Source organism: Panthera uncia (genome assembly GCF_023721935.1).
Source record: "Panthera uncia isolate 11264 chromosome D3 unlocalized genomic scaffold, Puncia_PCG_1.0 HiC_scaffold_8, whole genome shotgun sequence".
Lineage (NCBI taxonomy): Eukaryota > Metazoa > Chordata > Mammalia > Carnivora > Felidae > Panthera > Panthera uncia.
The window spans coordinates 76,038,566-76,053,707 of record NW_026057586.1 but is presented as its reverse complement, the minus strand read 5'-3'; the positions used below and the strand labels follow the sequence as shown (position 1 = coordinate 76,053,707).

The 15,142-nt window shown below is 46.6% G+C and overlaps 1 long non-coding RNA gene across 1 annotated transcript in view; it reads right to left on the bottom strand.

Moving 5' to 3' along the window:
• Positions 1-3,258: 3,258 nt before the first annotated feature.
• The window catches only part of LOC125914116 (uncharacterized), a 98,644-nt gene continuing 86,760 nt past the window's right edge, over positions 3,259-15,142 (bottom strand). The window contains exon 3 of the long non-coding RNA XR_007455200.1: positions 3,259-3,608. This is a non-coding gene — a long non-coding RNA (uncharacterized LOC125914116). The remainder of the gene's footprint in view (positions 3,609-15,142) is intronic.

Here is a 15,142-nt window from a genome sequence, read left to right as displayed (position 1 = left end):
GGAAGAAAAGAAAGAAAGAAAGAAAGAGAAGGAGGGAGGGAGGGAGGGAGGAAGGAAGAAGAGAAAGAAAGAAAGAAAGAAAGAAAGAGGAAGGAAGGAAGGAAGAAAGAAAGAAAGAGGGAGGGAGGAAGGAAGGAAGGAAGAAAAGAAAGAAAGAAAGAAAGAAAGAGAAAAAGAAAGAAAGATGAAGGAAGGAAGGAAGGAAGGAAGAAAAGAAAGAAAGAGAAAGAAAGAAAGAAAGAAAGACAAAGGAAGGAAGGAAGAAGGAAGGAAGGAAAGGAGGGAGGGAGGAAGGAAGGAAGGAAGGAAGGAAACTTTAGGGGTGCCTGGGTGGCTCAGTCAGTTGGGCATCCAGCTTATGCTCAGGTCATGATCTTAGGGTTCGTGAGTTCGAGCCCTGCATTGGGCTCGCTGCCGTCAGCTCAGAGCCTGCTTGGGAACTTCTGTCTCCCTCTCTCTCTGCCCCTCCCCCGCTCATGCTTTCTCTCTTAAAAATGAATAAACATTCAAAACAAAGAAGAAAGGAGCCTTCCTGCCTAAGATCCCTCCACCACTTACTAGATATGAGAGCTTGGGTCAGTTATGGATCCTTCAGCCTCTTTATCTTTTAGAGATGGGAGTAATTACCTCTACCCCACAGCACTGTCATTCATTCATTCGTTTGCTCAACATTATTGAACATCTAATATCAAGAATCATGTTACATGCTTGATATATACTCAGGAGAACAAACTGGGCATCGTCTCTGACCTCAGGGAGCTTCCTGTCCTGGATTAAATGAAATTATTTGTATAAAACTTTTAGCACAGAGCCTGGCAAATAAAACTTGCTCAATTAAAGTTAACATCATCGTTACTATTACTACCATGGCCCAGTCAGGATGTAAACACACATATCTTTGCCTCTGAAATCCTTTTTAATAAAATAGGGTTTTGTAGGGGCCCAACAGGAGACGAGGCTAGAAGGGGACTTAGGGATGTCCAGAAAAGACGTCAGACGTTAGGTTTTTAATATGTACGAGAGCAACCTGCACCCTTGTACCTCCCAAGCATTTTTTAGGTATTTTCACTCTCTTTCTCATGATCCATCCAAGCCAGATGTATTTTTAACTCTCCATAAACATACCCCTCTCTGTGGGAATAAATGTATTTTCCCTTGAATGTGGACCCCGTGTGTTTGATTTGCCTGGAAAGGTGTGGAAACCACCCAGACACGGTGCTAATGGGATGTGACAGAACTCGCAGCTTCCCCGGGCCTGGAAGGAAGAATGTTGACGAAGGGGAAGCTTAATGAGCTTCCACCCACATTTCAATTATCCTAACAAGCTGCCAAAGGAAGGCCTGTTTGCAGTACCGTGTTCTGGAAAGTTTTGACAAGCCCAGGAGGAATCTATCCGGGCCGGAGCTGCGTATGTCTAGGGAAAGAAAACACTCTTCCTCTGGGAGAGAGGATGACAAGGCCAGCTGGCAGTCAGCTTTGTCACCTAGTACTTGAGGGGATCCTTCTCCAACACGACACCCTCATTAGCTAACCCAGTACAATTGTATCAGCTATAATGCCACCACCATAATGCCACATAACACACAGCCATGAAACCTCAGTGGCATATCATGACAATTTAAAAAAAAAATTTTTTTTTAACGTTTATTTTTGAGACAGAGAGAGACAGAGCATGAACGGGGGAAGGGCAGAGAGAGAGGGAGACACAGAATCGGAAGCAGGCTCCAGGCTCTGAGCCATCAGCCCAGAGCCCGATGTGGGGCTCGAACTCACGGAATGTGAGATGGTGACCTGAGCTGAAGTCAGACGCTTAACCGACTGAGCCACCCAGGCGCCCCTCATGACAATTTTTAATCACATGTCAGTGGGTCAGCTGGGCACTTCCAGTCATCTGAGCTGAGTATGGCTGAGTTCATACATGTCCCCGTGGTCAGGTGGGTGGCATTTTGCTGTTCTTGGTTGGGCTGCCTCGCTTGCCTGGGGCAACTGGGCTGACTCAGTATTTCTCCACACGACCTCTCATCCTACCCACGGGTTTGTGCATGGAGCAGCAGGAGGGTCCTAAGAGAAAGGCCAACATTATGGTGCAGGGTCTCTTGAGCCCAGGCATGGGAAAGCCATGGCGTCACTTCTGCTGTGTTCTATTGGTCAAAGCAAAAACAAGCTTAGCTGATAGAAGGGATGACAAAGTCACGTGGCAGAGAGTAGCTACAGGAAGAACACTGATTGGGTCCATCAGAGCAGTCCCACAACAAAATATAAATAACAAGCACCATTACTGAATAGCAACTCGAGGCCTGTTTTATGTGTAGGAGAGGATGTTAAACTGGGACGCTTTGGGTCTTGAATTCAGCCAAAGCCCAAGAGTAAGATGAGATGTTCAAACACCTGACATTTCAGAGCAAGATGCTGGCCTTGCAAAGATTCCCCAGGTGAAACTCATTTTGTAACCCTTGATCCAACACCCACCTCCAGGATATGAAAAGGTTGAGTTGAAAACTGGGGAGAGGATTTTTGGAGGGAGAAGTCCAGTGTGAGGTGATTCTCTGCCCCACTTGACAAGGAGAGAGGCAGTTACCCTTGTCTTGTAAGAGGAACTTTCAGTAGGTAGCTTGAGTCTGCTATGTGTTTCCTGGAGTCTGGAGGGACCAGCCTGACTCAGACCTGAAGAATGTACAGATTAGCAGACTGTGGCTAGAGCCTAGCAGGATTACAGGATGAGGGGAAGGGGTAGCAGTGGAAGCAGGTGCCAAAGATGTATGTGTTTCCCATGAGTCGAGTAGATAAAGGCATCTGCTGAGATGAAGGCATGTTAAAAGGAGCTCCCTCTGCCCAAAAGAAGCAGAGGGAGGCACTGATGTCTACCACTTGGCATGGGAGCTGGGAAGGACAGGGGGAAACTGAAGAATCCCCACCATGTCAGGGTACTGTGCCACGTGGAAGGCAGTAGAGGGGGACCCAAAGAATCCACAATGCCCCTCAAAGAAGAGACTTTTGAACACCTCCTGAACACAGAGAACTTTAAATGCCTGCCAAGCAGTTTGTGCCAACACCAAATCGTGACAGTACTAGCCACAGAAGTTCATTCCTGCCCTCGTCAATTGCCCCTCTGCTCCCTCAGGCCATTGGACAGCAAGCAGGAAGGAGGAAGAGACATAGGGAAGCCAACCTCCTTCCCCAATGCCTGAGCTGAGTAAGAGGAGACACAGAGCCACTACCAACCCCCACAAATACTATGCCTTTGAACTAGCAAAAAGATGCCACCTGAAAGAAGCTTTACCTCCATCTGTCTGAAATTTGCTCTAATAATACTCTAACAGTTACCTGTTAGTGTATAACAAATTTTCCCAAAACTTTGTGGTTTAAAACAACATTTATGATTGCCTGGTCTCTATGGGTCAGGAGTCTAGGCACATGAGCTGGGTCCTCTGGCTTAGGATCTCTTACCAGGTTGCAGTCAAGGTATCAGTTGGGCTGTGATCTCATCTGAAGACTAGACTATAGAAGGATCCACTTTCAAGCTCACTCACATGGTTGTTGGAGGCTGTTGGCCAGAGGCCACACTCTTCATTCCTTGGGACTCTCCGTGAAATAACTCAACATGGAAGCTTGTATCATCAGAATAAGCAAGAAAAAAAAAAGCAAAGAGGAGAGTGTCAGCCAAATGGAAGTCAGTCTTTTATAATCTAATCTCAGAAGTGACATCCCATGACTTTGAATGTATTGTATTAGTTAGAAGCAAGTCACTAGGTCCAACCCCAAGGGTAGGAGATCACATAGGGTATAAATATCAGGAGGGAGATAATTAGGGGTCATCATAGAAGTCTGCTTCCACACACGCTGAATTCATTACAGCTACACACCATGCCATTGGCCAAAAGTCTGTTATAATAAACACACAGATCTCTAGTGTCTACAATATGAACAATACCCATGTCCTATGTGCTATGCAACCTACCAACCATATGTGGTTGCTGAGTGGAGATGCTTTAACATTTTAAAAACATTTTATCATGGAAGTTTTTGACCATTTCCGAAAGTAAAAGAAATAATAACATAAAATAATAACATAAAAGCAGTCATTCTTGTTTCACTTATGCCCCAATCCGTTCCCCCAAAGCCCCCAGTTGTTGAAAAGCAAATCTCAGACATCACACTATTTCATCTTTAGGAATTCAACACGAATTTCCACGTACCCAATTTACCATGACACCATTAACAAGAATCCCCCAATTTCACCGACTAATTCAGTCAGTGTTCCAATTTTTTCCAACTTCAGAAGGGTCTCTTTTACAGTTGGTTGGTTTGGGGGAAAGCTTCGACCCAGATTTTAAACCATTACTTAAGAATGGGCATTTTAATTACTGAGACGGAACTATCCTGAGGGTGAGAATGACTGCCAGGCATCAGTGTGGAAAAAAAGAAGGCTTCTTTTTTTGCAACTCTATCACATCCCACTTGTTCATCAGGATGGTGACACTAGGTTATCTGAAATCCTCAGTGTAGTCCATCGAGGTGGGTGTCAGAATCCTCATTTTTACACAGGAGAAAATGTAGATGCAGGAGAAGGAACTTGCCTCAGGTCACACCGCGATTACTTGATGCAGCCGATGCCCCAACTGAAGTCTGTCTGACCTCCCCAGGGGACTCTGGGAGCTGGCTATAATACTGTCATAGCTTCTAGGACAGGAAGATATCGCGAATGCCTTTTTACAGGACCATACTCTCCCTCGTGAAACCCTTTTTACCTGTTGTCAGCAAGAACCGAACCATATGGGCTCTAAGCTTTTGTTTCCTAATATTCAGCACAGAATTGGGTACATTGCAGGTGCCTATATATAAATGTAGCCCATATAAAGCCTGGCTGTCCTGCTTCAGCCCTGAAGCCACCATAGCATAGAACCCCATGCAAAGAAAACCCCATTCTGACAGCCAGACAGCCAGTCTGAGGAGCAAAGTCATTCCACTGGCCCAGCCTCATCAGCTTTAGCTCCTTGACAATGGGGGCAGCTCGTGAAGGGAGCTGCGGCTCATGGGGGAGTGAGACAGATTCATGTCCCCACTGTAGACATTCACCTGAGAAAATGTGATTTTCTTTGCTTTCCCAACTAGGTGTTGGGAAGAATCTGATGGAGAAGCATTATTTCTTTTGATGGGGCAGCTATGGTCAAGTGAATGGGGGGCGCCTGGGTGGCGCAGTCGGTTAAGCGTCCGACTTCAGCCAGGTCACGATCTCGCGGTCCGTGAGTTCGAGCCCCGCGTCAGGCTCTGGGCTGATGGCTCGGAGCCTGGAGCCTGTTTCCGATTCTGTGTCTCCTTCTCTCTCTGCCCCTCCCCCATTCATGCTCTGTCTCTCTCTGTCCCAAAAATAAATAAAAAAAAAAAAACGTTGAAAAAAAAAAAAAGTGAATGGTATTCTTCCATTCTGGAAAGTCTCTGCAGAAGCAGGTCACCTGGCTCTGGAACCATCCATACACCCCACCCTCTTCTCTGCCTGACAAACTCCTAATCCTTCAGGGCTGGACACAAATCTCATGTGCTCAAGGAAACCTTCTCTGTCTTTCCAAATAGAGCGTCACCCCCCTCTGGTGTACCTATCCCACGTTCATCTGTCTGCCCCTCCAAACTGTAAGCCTGATAAACAAAGCCTGCGTCTGTCATACCTGGAACATAGTAGACAATAAGTATTTGTTGACTGATTGTTTCTTTTTATTAAAAAAAAAACCCACAACTTGAAAACTGCATTTACTGAATTGCTGAAACTGGTATTAAAAAATACCACGGAGCCCATAAGGATTCTCTCCAGAAAACAAAGCAAAACTTGAAATTTACTTTCTTCTCCCCACTACTGTTCCCACCAAAGTCCTCTCCTCTATTTGGTCAACTTTTTAAACTCTCCATACCTAACCAAGCCAGGGGTTGGTGTTCACCATCTTTCTCTTTTGATGTAGTCTTTTCTCCTATAACTAACTTGGCCCTTCTGTCTCTTTTGAGTTCTTGCATTCACCCATTACCTAGATCCCAGAGAGCAAAGAAGGCCTCGAGAGTGAAAATCAGCCTACCTCTTTAGAAGGTGAGACGCAATTATAAACTCCTGAAGACACGAAATTTTGGCCATTTTGTTACCTGCTATGCTCTCAGTGCTTGGGGTAGTGCCGATCACATAGCTGGTACTCGATCAAGATCGTCACACATTTTTGTAGTTGCTAAGAGGATGGATGAATAAATAACAGGAGGTGTTTCGAGAGAGACAGGAAGCAAGGGAAAGATGAACAAAAACACCACATTTTTTTCCCCTCTATTTGGAGGTCTAAGCTGGGATGTTTGCCTGAAGAACCAAGTAGCCATAGCTGGTAGGACACAGCCCCTGGTCATTCTCAGACTTGAAGGGCCGTCTGCTGCTGAATCAGCAGGAAACAGCACTGGAGACGTGGGCTAGGTGCAGCTTGGCAGCGTGGTGGCAATTTAGCTGACAATTTCCTTCTATGTTTCAGCATAATTGAATTAGCATCCATGGAGACTGTCTCCCAGACATCGGCAAATGCAATACCGTGGAGCAGGCGCTGCAATTCATCTGGCATTATGAGGCATCGAATTGCCATCCAATCCCGCACCTCTCCTCGTTGCTTTGTGTGTGCTCGTTAGAGGAAATTAGGTGGATGCGATGAGCCTGGGAACAATTAAAATCTTCCCACTTAGGCGATTCCCAGCAGTGATACCCAACTTCTCTTGATAAGCACTCAGGTTTGCTCAGCTAGTGTGCACGCATGACTTTCTGGATGTGCTTTCTAATTCTGAGCAATGGATGACAATTCATTTTGCTTCAGATAGGGCTATGGACTGTTAGGACACAGAGGAAAGACAACTTACCGGGACAGCCATGATATGAACCAACCAGAACAGCATCTGTAACGGACAGTGCCATGGCCGGGAGTCTTGGGGCTCAGTCCAACTGGGAAGAGTATTGCTCAATATGAGTCTATGCAATGGGACTTGATGGTGGACCACAGATAAGGGCCATGAAGACAGTACCCAACACAGCAAGTTAAGGTGAAAAGTTGGGAAGATTAGGAGCAGGATGAGTGGGGACTGAAGAGTGGCATTCGGGCAAATGGTTCAGAACCAAGGTTGTGAACATTAAGAGTGTGCTAGACTGAACGTACTTTGAGGCTAGGGGTGGCCACTTAAAGGACTGTGGTTTACTGGATAGAGGGAATGGCAGTCAGCTGCTAGGGAGCAGAGTGGTATGGCAGAAAGAGCAGCTTTTGGAGAAATATGGATTTGAGACTGAATACCAGTCCTGCCATGTTTGATGGTTAAACCACTTCACTCCTAGGGTCTTCTGCCTCCTTGATAGAGAAAAGAAGACATCTATCTTGCAAGGCTTGGAGAGGCTCAGGGTTGTGCGAAGCGGTACTGGAGGTATCATATGCATAACAGGACTTTGTCTTGGCTTGGGTTCCACCAGAAAGGGACTTTGAGATAAGGATTATAAGGACTGGAGTGCAAGCAGTTTCTTCGGGAGATGATGGAGGGGAAGCGGGAGGAGGAAGTAGGGAGAGAAAGCCAAGGAAGTATTCATGATCAAGCCAGAGAGCACTGTGAGCACCAGAACTCATCCCATGGGGAACTCCGGGATCCATGCAGAACACAGGTCTCAGAATTAGCTTAGTGAGGGATCTGGAAATTTTTAAAACCGACTCCCATCAGTCATTTGCTGAGGGCTGTTCGTTGCCTAGAGCTTCAGGTCTGCCTTGGCAGTGGGCAGACTTGCCTTCCTCATCTTCAGAGAAAGTCCCCAGGCACACGGATGCTGATACAGGCAGAGGGAAGCTGGCCTTTCCGCTCTGATGTGTTAAGTCCTGATGGGGTTCTGACAACTTCTGCCGGTGGGTGATGCATTGTTCCAATTTGGACCGGGTCCCCTAAGCAAGCCAAGAATGGAACAGGAGGTGCCAGTGTTCCCATGTTCCAAAGAGAGGTGCAAGACCTCCAACAGGGGTGGCAAACTATTTCGTGACCCTTAGCCTCTCACCACGTTCCGGGAGAGTAGGGAATTGGAAGGGGGCTTTCATTAGACAGCATGGATGGAATGACACTGATCTCTCCCCAGCCCCACAGGGCAAGAAGGGCTGTGTTTCCCTCACCGGAAGCCCAGAGGGAGGAGCTTAGGAGGGACACATTAGAGCATGATTTGTGTCCTCTGAAGACTGGAAGCCCTACAGGCTGGAGTCTGACTTGTGCCTGAGGGATCTAAGGAACACAAGGCAGGCTGAAGAGGCAGCAATTCTCCCACCAAAGCGTTTTCCTTGGGGAAGGAGAGAGAGAGAAAGCACTGACCTGGGGATATTTGAAAGATGCTTTGCCTAACAAGGCCCTCTGGAGGAATGATGAGCACCCAGGCCATAGAGATGGACCGAGAATAACCAAAGCCAGAGGGAATGTCATTACTGGACAGTTAGAGCATTTCTTTTCTTTTCTTTTTTTAATTTTTAAAAATGTTTTATTATTTATTTTTGAGACAGAGACAGAGACAGAGTGTGAGTGGGGGAGGGGCAGAGAGAGGGAGACACAGAATCCGAAGCAGGCTCCAGGCTCCAAGCTGTCAGCACAGAGCCCAACACAGGCCTCCAACCCACGAACTGCAAGATCATGACCTGAGCCGAAGCCAGACGCTTAACCGACTGAGCCACCCAGGCGCCCCTCCCTATACAGGTTATTTAGAGAAAGTATCCATCAGGTGTTGTATATCGAGAGCATCTGAAATGTATTAATAAATAGCAGGTCTTGTCATTATGAGCTGGGTGAAAGTTAAACCAGAATTCAGGCTGTCAGAGCTAACTCCCAGGGTGTTAAAACTTGCTGATCAGCCCTGGGCTGTACCAGCTCCTGGCCCAGTGGGAGGAAATGAATGACAGAGACCAGGGTCTGTGTCACCAAGCAGAACATGAGGGGTCCCTGCACCCCACCACTGCTGTGGGGCATCAGGCCCAGGTAGGCTACGTTTGCTGTGTTCATGATGCTAGCTCCTGGGAGGGCATCTTGCTCGTTCCCACTGGACAGCAACTGTAGAAGGAGGCTTGCTCATTATTCTTCCTGAAGCTAAACCTCAGGATGGACTGAGGAGGGCAGTGGGGGTGGGAGCCAGGACTGGCTGCCGCCTACAGCAGCATCAGAGCACACGGCAAACTGCTCCCCTGGAGCTCAGATCCCAGGCAGGTGCTGACAAAATAAAATCAGAACTGAGACAAAGGGATTTCTACACGCAACCTGTGCATTTCCAGCCTTCTTTCGTACTGGAAAGCGATGGAGATGTGCTTTCTCTATGCATGCATCACGGATCCACGGGAAACTTCTTCACTGAGCTATAGCTCTTTATTCTGCAGGACAGGAGCTCCTTGAGGGCAGGGACGGGGTCTCAAGTCCTTTTTCTGTCAACCAGGAGGAGTCTGTGAAGCAACCAAAAGCATTTATTTGGGGTCTTCAGGATTGCAAGCCAGGAGTCAGAATGGACAGACCTTCCAAGAGGGGAGTGAAGGCTCATCAAGGCAAAAACCACAAGTTTGCTTAATTTGTTTTGAAAGAATTATGACTGGTGCTGAGAGAGTTAAACTATCTACTACACAATTGGCTATTTAGTTAACAGAGGCTACATTATCTCTATTTTGACTGACTCTCTTAGCAATGTTTATTTCACTTTGGAATCTGATTTCGCATTTGAATCCCAGGAATCTAGCCTAGGGCTGGATACAGAAGGAGAGTGGGCTTTAAATTCACACAAATCCTGGTTTGAATCCTAGCTCTGCCACTTACTAGCTGTGTGACCTCGGGTAGATCACTTCACCTCTCTGAGGGTCAGCTCCCTCATCTGAAACATGAAGAAGACAAAAATACCTACCTCCCAGTTGGGGGGAAACAGAACCATATTTAACGTGCTGGTTCCAGTGACTAGAGTGGTAGCTGCCATCATCATTATTTTCTATTGACATTGTCTCATTTCCTCACCGTTGTGTTCAGACAGCTCTGGTTCTCTTATAGAATTCAGTGCAAAAATGGCCAGATCTTTCATCTACTCAAAAGACGTTTCCCATTTTTGGTAAAAATCCTTAGTGACACAGTCCACAGACATTGTCAGAGCCGAAAATACTTTTTCATTATCAGATAAGAAGATCCCTTCTGCAGTCTCCTCATGCTCTAATTCTGCCTCCAGTTGGTCCTGAGGGAAAGTAATCTTGCATGACACTTCAGCTTTACAGCTAAAATCAAATTTAGCATCCCGGTTCCCAATGGGGCAAACCCAACATTTTCACGTGCTTCCCACATGTCAAAGAGAATAGACGCATCTTTTGTTTCAAGCCAAATTTCTCCAGGTCGGTTTTCTACATCGTAGTTTATTTGAGCCTCCGCTCTTCCATCTGTGAAATGGAGCCAGTGAGAACGTCCTCTCTCATAGGGTTGTTCTGAGAATGGATGAATGGCCAGAGAACTCAGGTTAGTCACACTGTTGCTTCCACAGACCCCTGCTGTGTCACGGAGGAAATCTGTGGTTCCAGTCCATTGTGGTTGTTGGCCAACTTTCTGTCCAGACTCCATTGGATCAAATTTGCTCTGTTAAGCAAAACTGATCAACTTGGACACTTTTTGTGAATTCTGGCCAAATACCCCAACTGTTTAGTTTTTGCTCTCATTAACCTTAAAAATTAAACTGTCAGTTATTTTAGCGGCAAAAATGGGTTTATGTGGAAAAAAAAGCAGAGAATCACAAACCCAGACAATCAGGCTACGGCAAAACCACAAACAAGGGCCCGGAAGGAAGGAGAGGAACCTCTTTTATAGAGGAGAAGGCGAGGGGTGGGGGCGGTAGTTGGAAGGGCTGTTGTAAACAAAAAGTCCATTGGAGTAAACCGGGGGTTTGAAGTGTACTGGCTTCTCATTGGCTGAGCTGTGACTGTCTCTCATTGGCTGGGCTGTTGCTGAGGGAGGAGAGAATTTTTCTTCCTCCTATAGGATAGTAAAGTACTATCACTTGTAACTGTCTCTCATTCTGTTGGGTCTGCAATTGATTCTAAGTAGTAGGGTGTGAGAGCTCCCCCTGCTGGCCGTCTGACTCCATTTTAAGGAGGTTTCCTTTGACTAATTTTCACATTGTGGAACCAACAGAACTCTAAGCTACAGAAAGAACATGGAAGGGAAGCAGAGTGCTTTAGAGGCGTGGAGGGGACAGGCCACAGGGTGTGTGGGCGGGAATGGTTAGGGACAAGGCTAAAAGGAAGCAGGACAGGGCCGTGAAGGTGAAGCAGCTGGCTGCCAAGTAGAAGTGCTCTAATTCTCTCCTAAGCATCAGGGAGTGATCAGAACAGAAAAGGGTGCCTACCCCTTGTCCGACTCAACTCAACCTTGTCCGACTCAACCCCACGTGGCAAAGTGCATCTCCGGCATGGAAAGTGCCCAGAGAAGGAAAAAGGAGGGTCAGAGAAAGTAACAATTGCAGCTACCACTGTCTGAATGCCGTGCCTGCACCTTGAATATGGCATCCACTCACCCCTCCCGATAACCCAGCGAGGTGGGCATTATTATCCTCATTACACACAGATGGTCCTCCAGCCCTGAGAAGTGAGTTTCTCCACATCCCCCAGCTGCCTCTTTCTATCTGCCAGGCCTTTCATGTTTCCATCATTTATTCAATCTTCAACAATCATTTACTGAGTGTCAAACCCCCGTGTCAGGCGCTAGGCAGGTTGGTATCAGGAAAGCAGAGAAAAGAGAGGATTTCAGATGAAGAGGTCCGGGGGAACAGAAGCCCAAAGCCAGAACCAGGTTTTGTTTCTTGCAAAGTGCCTGGAACAGTGGCGCCAGCAGCCTGTGCCCAAAGGCAATCAGACACAAAAGTAGAGCCACAGCCCCTGGCGGGGAGGGGGTATCACCTCATCCTATCAGAGAGAGGTAACTGTCCTTGAATCAAAGGCTTCCCAGAAGCACTCCTAGTAACAACAATCAGCAACACTGATTATTGAGCAATTTGCTTTGTGCTGAGCAGTTTATAAGCTCACTTCACTGACACCAGCCCATTTAACCGTCACAGTGACCCTAAGAGGCAAGCAGGGTAATGGTCCCCATTTAACAGATGTGCTGAGGCCCAGAGAGGTGAACTCACCTGCCCAAGGATACACAGATCGGAAGAGGCAGAGCTGAGATTCAAATCCAGCTCTCCCCAGTTCTAAAGGCTGCTTCTGAACCTCCACAGGCCCGCATCCCTCCCACAGCCCTGCAGTCACGGACTCACCCCTCTTCTCTGTGGATAGGGGCCGACCACCCCAGGAAGGCTGTAGCAGGTGAGGGCTGAGTGGCAGGGAAAACAGCACTGGAGCCCTGCCACTTAGAGCTGTGCGACCTCCTGGAGCCTTGGTCCCCTCGTATGTAGAATGGGAACAGTATCATAGAATGGCTGTGAGGACTTCACATGTGACCTCACCCGCAGGAAGTGAGCACACTGTCCACACTCCACCCCTCTTAGGGGCCTCCCGTCCCATCGTCATGCCCCACAGGAAAAACGAAGGCAGAAGTCCCTGAAATGGCGAAGAAAAGGCCGCAACTCTTCTGCTACCACCAGACTGTGGGCCCTCGGGAGGAGTCTCATCTGTGTTTCCCACGGGACTGGTCACGTGACAGGTAGGGGGTGCTTCTGAAAACGCGCATGCGCGCAAGCACACACACAGCGCAGGAGGGAAATACATCAGCAGGTTCTCCCCGGTTATCTCTGAGTTTCAGCACCTTATCTTTCTTTCTGCTTATCTGCATTTTCTGACTTTCCTATGATGCACATGTATTATTTGTGGCATTATCTGAGATCCTGAAAGACATACACCCAACTAGTGCTATAGGTTACCTCTGGGAAATAGGGATGAGAAGACCTAGTTAATGAGGGGAGGTCTTGGGGGGGGGGGTTGTTTTTTGTTTTTCTTTTACTTTATGTGCATCCCTACTTTTTGCCTTACTTTTGTAATTTGTTTTGAAAGAACGATATAAGCCACGTGGCACATGACGGCAGAAATAGCAAGAACATCACATGAGAAAGACTTGCCTTCCAATGCTGGCGAAGAGTAACCACTCTAAATCTCCGAAGTTCTCCAGCTGTAAAATTGGGGTTAAAATGCTGTTTTGTCAAGTTTGTTGTAAGGATTAAAAATAAGGGCGCCTGGGTGACTCAGTCGTTTAAGTATCCGACTCTTGATTTTGGCTTAGGTCATGATCTCAAGGTTTGTGAGTTCGAGCCCCACATCTGGCTCTGTGCTGACAGCATGGAGCCTGCTTGGGATTCATTCTCTCTTTCTCTCTCTCTCTCTCCCTTTCTCTCTTCCCCTCCCCCACTCATTCTCTTTCTCTCTCTTTCTCTCTCTCCCTCTCTCAAAATAAATAAGTTTTTTAAAAAACTTAAAAAAAAAATAACCTGTGCATAAAAACCTCAGCATACAGTAAGTGATCAGTAATTGAAAGCAGTTATTAAGAGCTTTTTGTCTGTGCTTTTATGCTACATAAACAGGTGCTTCTCCAGGAACCAATATGGTAAAAAATGAACCCTTGCTAAGCACCCAATCAAAATTCTGCATCTCACTACAATGAAACACATTAGAAAATGTAAGGTGGGGGCCCCTGGGTGGCTCAGTCCGTTAAGCATCCGACTTCAGCTCAGGCACGATCTCAAGGTTGGTGAGTTCGAGCCCCATGTCAGGCTTTGTGCTGACAGCTCAGAACCTGAAGCCTCCTTTGGATTCTGCATCTCCCTCTCTCTCTGACCCTTCTCCGCTTGCACTCTATCTCTCTCTCTCTCAAAAATAAATAAGCATTAAAAAATTTAAAAAAATAATATGTAAGGTGTGTCTGAAATAAAATATCCATCTACACTCTCTAGTATCAAATTTGATCCCTCAGTGGCCAAATATACTCAGTGGTCAGTGGTAGATCTTGGACTTCTCTAAGCTGGGCAGAAAAATCTGGAGTGTTCTGTTTTGTTGACTTTTATTTGGTTCTTTTTCTATTCCACCACAAAGCCTCCCTCTGGCTGGAAAATTCACCAAGACCCCCTCCGCCTCCCCAGAATCTCACGAGGAAGTGAGATTTGCCCCGGACACAATGGTGGAGCTGAGCTAATCTCGTCTTACATCTTTGGGAATTCGCTTGCCTGTTGACCCAGGTGCCCTACACATGCTCACAAAAACCTTCTGCCAAACTTCATTAGCCATTGAGGTTTCGGTGCCGTTATTCTGAGCCCTTTATTTTCTGGCATTAATTTAAAGCAACATTTTCTCACCTCCTTGGCATGCTTCCATGAGTTGGAGGATTAAAAAAGGAATTGCCATGGATTTTGTCACAAATTGCCTAAAATCAAAATGTTTGGTTTCATCTCCTATTTCATTTCCAAATGATTAGCAGCCGCCGCCTGGAGCACCTGTTAGCAGGACTCTGAGACCATTCCCAGGCAAACAAAACAACCAAACGAAATAATCAACAACTGAAAAACACCACAGCCTTATCAGTTCATGGTTTCCACTAATGAGTTACTGATGTCTGTCACGGGCATGTGCTCAAGGACTGGTGACAATATCTGACACGCCAAATCGAATAAAGCATTTTTTTTTCTGTTCACTCCAAAGAAGCAAACTGGTGGGAATTTCATGTAGTGTGGTGTGACCATTAGAACAACTATTATTTATGAAGTGCCCCAAGAGCTAGGGTTTTTCCCGTACATAATACATCTTAGAACAACTCCTCAATTATCAGGATGGTCTTGCTTGCAAGGGTCAGACAACCAACCCACACTAGCTTAAGCAAAAATAGACTTATTTGGGCTCATGTAACTAAGAGGAGAACTGAGCTCAGCAACAGGCTCCAGAAACTTCCTCTCTCATGTCTCATTTTTACTTCTATCTATCTGTCTTTGCCTATTGGTCCCATTTCCTCCTACTATAGACAGGCCTGTTCCATATGAACAGGAACATGGCTGCCACGTTCCCAACAGGTATAAAGTGCTACTTTCTCCCAGCATGTGTATATCGGTTCCCAGGGAAAACTCTGGTTGGACTGTTTAGGTCGCATGACTCTCTCTTGCAGCAATCACTGTTTGTGGTCAGATGATTTGGCCAGA